Here is a 6994-nt window from a genome sequence, read left to right as displayed (position 1 = left end):
CTTCATCGGCCGGGGCATTGAGTTTAAAAATTGGTAAGTCATGTTGCAACTTTATAGAACCTTAGTTAAGCCGCACTTGGAATATAATATTTAAATTTGGTCGCCACACTACCAGAAGGATGTGGAGGCTTTGGAGAGGGTAAAGAAAAGATTTACCAGGATGTTGCCCTCTTTTTAGGTCAAACCAAACCAAGTCAACAAACTCAGATTAAATCAGGACAAAGTAAAAGGGGCAGCTCCCCAAAAAGGAGGGGAACAGCCCGAACAGAAATCAAAGTACAAAGGAAACTTAAAAACATCAAATTAAAATGTGATTATTGGGGTCAATAATGCACCCCAACCACTGCGGTGCCCAGCGGGCGCGGAAAGCGTCAACCTAGCATGGTCGGTGCATGCGTGGAGGGCTGGTTGCTATGCTGTAATTTTCTTTGTTCTTTATATTGAAATCATACAGATTTCCTCACCCTAAATTAGAAAGCTTAATGAACGTTTCTGCCCGGTTTTGAACTGGGAACCTTTCGCGTGTGAGGTGAATGTGATAACCACTACACTACAGAAACAGGTGACAGCAATGATAGCAAATCCGCCTCTCTGCAATGTTCAACTGTGCTGTGTTGCTGCAGTTTCAAATGGTTCGACTGAGAGCCCATGTCCCTTGTTTCAGGAAGATAACCGTTACTGTCAATATGATTGTTCAACTTATCTTGAACTTCAAAATTTTAAAGCGATCGCCTGTCAAATATCTAAGGCAACAATGAATTCCACTCATTCATTAATGCATTATTTTCATCTTCCTTCGAATAATCTCAACCAATTGTGATCATTAATGAAAGCAAATTACTGCAGATGATGGAATCTGAAACCAAAGGAGAAAATGCTGGAAAATCTCACAAGGTCTGGCAGCATCTGTAAGGAGAGAAAAGAGCTGACGTTTCGAATCCAGATGACATTTTGTCAAAGCTCATTTTACAATTGTACTCAGTATTTGTTTCAATATTTAATATCAATACATTGTTTAACACATATGACTTCATTATGAATTGAATATCTCGGAAATTGAATATCACTGAATTGCAAACATAACTGGCCAACGAAAAGAGTCGAGTCACCGGGTAATACAGATCCCATGGTTGTTTGTTTGAGATTGGCCATCATCAGCTTTTAAACAAAGTCAACTATAATTAAATGGAAGAGATTGAAGAATTATCGGTGAGGTATACTTGAGCCTTTTTTATTATAAGTGTGAAACATTCAGGCGTATAAATTCCGGCCACCTATAGGAAAGTCTAGTTGATCCGCACTGAGTCTCCATTTCTTCATCTGTCTGTGTGTTTTTTCCGATTTCCATGTTATGAAGAACAATTTTAAAAAAAAGATTCTTCTGGGAAATGTGTGCCATTTCCTCTAGTTCACTTCGAGTATCACTTGTGTCTGTCTTGTTGAGCACACACTCCTATTAGACATGTTTCAGATGGTGATTCGCTATTTTAGTTTGCACCTATGAACCCATTAAATTCTGTTGTCCACTGAACAAGATGATACTATGTGCACGTTCTCAAAATAGAGACGTTTCTTTCCTGTCAGTGCGTCGAAAAAATCAGCATTTCTTATTCGCAGAAACCATTTGAGTTTGAGGTCAGAGCAAAGATAATATTGTTGTAATGTCGAGATTCGGATAATGTTCAGCAACGAACTGAAATCATACAGGATTTCCCTCATCTTCCATGAGAAAGCTTAACGAATGCTGCTTCCCTGTTTCGGACCAGGAACTTTTTGTGTTTTAGGCGAACGGGATAACCACTCCACTGCAGAAACAAGTGATAGGATTGGGGCCTCAATGGGCCTGACTACAATGTTTAACTCCACTATGTTGCTGCAGGTTTGAGTGGTATGATTGCGGGCCCATATCACTTAATACAAGAGCACATCCCTGACTTTCAACCTGATATCTCAACTTATCTTGTTCTTCAAAATTAAAAAGAGTTCGTCCGGCAAATGTCTAAGAAAGCACTGATTTGTGCTCAATCATCAATGCTTCATTCTTATCTTCCTGCGAATAATTTCAACCAATTATACTCAGTATTTTTTTCATACAATCATAGAATCAGTGCAGAAAAGGTATTCGATCGAACGAATCAGCAGCGACGCCAGGACATCATAACCAGGCCATTTCCCTCGTTTCCCCCGCAACGCTACTCCTTTCGCATGGCTATTCAATCTAACCAAAGGGTAATTTAGCATGCCCAATCCACCTTGGATCTTCATTCAATTTTTAATATCAATACAGTTATTCAATATGTATGTCCAAATTCTGAATTTAATATCTCTGGAATATACAATCGGTCTGACTGCATTGTACAACTCCGCTCTATTGCTGCAGATTCGAATGGTTAGGACTGAGAGTCCATTTACCTCAGTGCAAGAAGACAACCGTTACTCTCAACGTGATGTCTCAACTTGTCTCGAATTTCAAAATTTAAAAGCGTTCATCGGACAAATGTCTAAGAGAGCAATGATTTCTGCTCCATCATTGATGCATCATTCTCATATACGATCGATTAACTTCAAACAGTTATATCCAGTATTTGTTCGGTAATCAACATTTAATATCAATCCATTTATTTAACACAGATGTCTTCATTGCGGATTGAATATGTCTGAAATATACAACATTGAATTGCAAATATTATTGACCAACAAAATAAATCGAGTCACGGGTAATACACATCCCATGGTGCTTTCTTGAGTTTGACCTTGATCAGCTTTTAAACCAAATCAAATATCTTTAAAGGGAAGAGATTCAAGAATGATCTGTTAGTTATACTTGATCCCTCTTTATTCTGTGTGACAAACATTCTGGCGCCTAAATCTCGTTCATCTATAGGAGATCCAGACGGTCTGCTTTGATTCTCGATTTCCTCTTCTGTCTGAGAGGTTTTCCCTATTTCGTTATTATGAAGAACAATTTTCAAAAGATGCTTCGGGAAAATGTGCTCCATTTCCTCTCGTTCAGTGACAGTATCACTTGTATCTGTATTTTTAAGCACACAATACGATTAGACATGTTTCAGTTGGTGATGAATTATGTTAGTCTGCATTTATAAACCTATTAAATTCTGGTGTGGACTGAAAATATTGCTAATATGTGCACGGTTTTAAAAAAGGAACATCTATTTCCTCTCATTGCGTCATGAAAATACAAGGTTTCTGATTTTGCTGAAAGCTTTTGAGGCCGAGGTGAGCGCAAATATAACATGGCTGTAACATCGAGTTTCGGATAATGTTCAGCTACAATCTGAAATTATACAGACTTCCCTCAACCTTAATGAACAAATTTCATTAATGCTTCTGCTCGATTTCGAACGTGGGCCGTTGCGTGCGTGAGGCAAGTGCAATCAGCACTACACCACAGAAACTGTTGGCTGCTCCGTAGCCCAAGGGGACTGTCTTGAAATGTTGCAACATTCATTGGGAATGCTGTAGACGCATTAATCTAAGAATGATCGAAAATGGTTGACAATGGCACAGAACGATGAGAGGCTCATCAATCCATCAGATCTATGCGAATTATTTTATGAGGAGCTAAACAATTAACATGTCGTTGAGGGATTGGTGGGTCGAAAGGCCTGTTCCTGTGCTGAACTGTTCTTTGTTCCACTTTCAATTTCCTCCTCTCATTCCATGAAGCTGATTTTTCTCCCTTTTAATTCATTGAAAAATCCCCATTTGAAGAAGGAGTTTCTGCGGAATCCATGTACAATTTGCTTTAACAACCTTTCCCTTACCCAATGGCAGGAAGTATTGGATTTAGCTTCGCGATATAGTTTTCAATGTAAACATATATTTATTTATGCAATTGATTTCATATCGATTTTAGAAAACGAATTTAAGTCTGATGAAGCATCTCCTCATTATTTCTGAATTATATCTAATATAAAGACATTTACTCCACAACATCACACAGAGTGTGGAATATAACAGACGCGAATGAATCACCTACACCTGAAACAGTCTTCTTGTGTTGTCCTCCTGTGTCCCGAACATCCGAACAGAGAACCTCGAGAATGGATGCGGAATCTGTCGTGTTCACACGGACTTCACACAGGGCAACACAGTAGCACAGTGGTTAGCACTGCTGCTTCATAGCTCCAGGGACCTGGGTTCAATTCCCGGCTTGGGTCACTGTTTGTGTGGAGTTTGCACATTCTCCTCGTGTCTGCGTGGGTTTCCTCCCACAGTCCAAAGATATGCGTGTTAGGTTGATTGGCCATACTAAAATTACCCTTAGTGTCCTGAGATGCGGAGGTTAGCGGGATTAGTGGATAGATATGGGGGTAGGGCTTGGGTGAGATTGTGTTCGGTGCAGACTCGATGGGCCAAATGGCCTCTTTCTGCACTGTAGGGTTTCTATGATTCTATGATACACGGACGGCGGAATGTGGCGACGAGAGGATTTTTACAGTAACTTGCAGTATTAATGTAAGCCTGGTTGTGACACCAGTAAATAAATTCTGGACACGGACGCATCCAGAACATGTTTGGCGGTAAAAATAAATACATCCATTATTGCTTAGTCTGCAAAAGGGTCACGTCGAGTCGTCAATCAATGATCACCATTGATGAGAAATAGATTTCTGGCTGCTCCTGTTGTTAAAATGTCGTGTTCCATCGCAATGAATATCTAACACGATATTGCCGCACTTAGACCACACCAGGGAATTCCAGTTCAGGAAGTTTACTCTGGAGCTCGCACGCTTTTTACGTTGCCAATGAGTTCATTTCTCTTTTGTGTGTCAATGGCTGTGTTAATCTGCTTGGTTATCTTTCTTAGTGATTGTCCGTGTGTCTAGTGGAACAAGCTGCCAGAGGGAGTAGTAGAGGCGGGTACAATTTTATCTTTTAAAAAGCATTTCGACAGTTACATGGGTACGATGGGTATAGAGGGATATGGGTCAAATGCGGGCAATTGGGATTATTTTAGGGGTTTAAAAAAAGGGCGGCATGGACAAGTTGGGCCGAAGGGCCTGTTTCCATTCTGTAAACCTCTATGAATCTATGTTTGAGTCGATCGGTTTGGGAATCTATCACATAGTTTACATGTCTCTATGTTGATTCTGTGCAGTATCCGAGGCTTCTAGTGAACACGGAGGTGGAGTTATTCATGCATTATCATGGTGAGCAACGCAAACTAATAGGTGTCAGAAATCTGCAGAATAATTCTGGATTTTTAACGAGGGACGTTAGAATTGATGTCACTGTCTGGGCATATATCTATATGGTTATGTATCCTTATTCGTGTTGGTCTTTCCGCGTGACCGTGTGTGTATCTGTTCTCCGCATGTCTGCTGGGTTTCCTCGGATGCTGTGGTTTCCTCCAACAGACCAAAGATGTGCGGATTAGGTGGATTGGCCATGATAAATTGACCCCTAGTGTCAGGGAGATTCTGTGTGCGGTTACGGGAATAGGGCCTCGGTGGAATTGTGGTCGGTACAGACTCTCTGGGCCAAATGGCCTCCTTCTCTACTGTCGGGGTTCTACGATTCTACGATCTTTATATGTGTCAGTCTTTTCAGGTTGCCGTGTGTGTACCTGTTTCCAATGTGCGCCTGTGCTGTCCACGGGAGAACACTCTCTGATCACTTATGAAAGATCACAACCCCTTTCTAAAGGAGTTGTCTGTTTGAAGATGTAAAGATGGGCGGAGAGATGGAGTCCCCTTGGACCTCCTAGCATCCCCCTGACTGTTTCAACATCTCCAATTGCAGACCTGATTCAGACAGTGATCAGTCTCTCTGTTTCTGGTGTTCAGTCTCGAACCATGGGGGTGAAACTCTGTCTCACTCTGGTTATTGTCCTGATTGCAGGTTTGTCATTTTGAACTTCTGCGTGACATCTGCCAGTCACCATATTCATTCCCCATTTCCATCTCGAGGGGATTATTCCGTTGTTGTTACTCCTTCTAACCCACTGCGTGTCTGTTGCCTATTTTCAGACATCAGTAACGGTGACTCAGTGTCCCAGTCAGAACAAGGAGTTCAAGCAGCAGAGAGTGAAGATTCAGCAATACCCTGCAGTTACTCGGGATCGAGTTTAAGTACACAACATTAACTGTTCTGGTATCGCCAGTATACACACCGAGCTCCTCATTGACTGCTCAGAGCCGCTAATGTACCGAAACGGCTCCAGGTTTCTTATACTGCAGCGGGAATCTCAACCTGAAACAAAATTCTTTTCACTTGCCCATGAAAGATTTGAAGGTGACAGACAGCACCGTGTATTACTGTGCACTGAGAGCCACAGTGAATGAGGCTCCCGCGGACCTCAGACAAAATCTGGCACAGGTCGATAATCAATGATTCATTGTCAGGACAACACATGGGGTTAAACTTCAGAGAAAATTTACTCATAGTGAACGTGACAATACAGCCCCGTCTGAGTGTTTTCTCTCACTGAGGTTACTGATTGTCACTGTTGGGAAATTTGACATGTTTTTACTCATATTACTATCACATCAAGTCCAATCGCTCCCCGATCCTTTCACACAAACCCGCAGATCTCCCAGGTGAACCATGTCATCAGTCTGTACTTTAAATGTTCCAGATCTTTTAACTGTCTGACAGACAACACCTTTCAAAAGTGATCAAATATCAAAGGCAGACTCAGAGTTGTCACATTTTGAAGTCGCTGGGTTAAAATAATTGACTGTAACATGTGTACTTTATAAACAAAAGCCCCCAGTTGCGAACAGTCGAGGTTACAACATTGGACGGATATTTTGCTGGAACTTAAAGTCCACAAATGCCGATGCGGTGAGTTATTTAAACAATTTCGGCGTTCACTCAAGTGTCAGAACTGCTTTGTAGAAAGCTAAACAATTTTTATTTCACTACCGGCTGACGTGCAGGCTCGTTGGTCTAGGGGTATGATTCTCGCTTAGGGTGTCGCAGTTCATTAGCATGCGAGAGGTCCCGGGTTCAAATCCCGGACGAGCCC

At 41.5% G+C, this 6994-nt stretch overlaps 2 non-coding genes across 2 annotated transcripts; one reads left to right on the top strand and one right to left on the bottom strand.

Annotated features, from left to right (window-relative positions):
- Positions 1 to 487: 487 nt before the first annotated feature.
- On the bottom strand, positions 488 to 560 carry trnav-cac (transfer RNA valine (anticodon CAC)). Its single transcript has one exon. It is a non-coding gene; the product is annotated as a tRNA-Val (tRNA).
- A 6344-nt stretch (positions 561 to 6904) lies between these two features.
- On the top strand, positions 6905 to 6994 carry trnap-agg (transfer RNA proline (anticodon AGG)). Its single transcript is given in 2 exon segments — positions 6905 to 6940; positions 6959 to 6994. It is a non-coding gene; the product is annotated as a tRNA-Pro (tRNA).

Source organism: Mustelus asterias, chromosome 30 (genome assembly GCF_964213995.1).
Source record: "Mustelus asterias chromosome 30, sMusAst1.hap1.1, whole genome shotgun sequence".
Classification (NCBI taxonomy): Eukaryota; Metazoa; Chordata; class Chondrichthyes; order Carcharhiniformes; family Triakidae; genus Mustelus; species Mustelus asterias.
The sequence above is the reverse complement of the archived record's forward strand: the minus strand, read 5'-3'. Positions and strand labels throughout refer to the sequence as shown.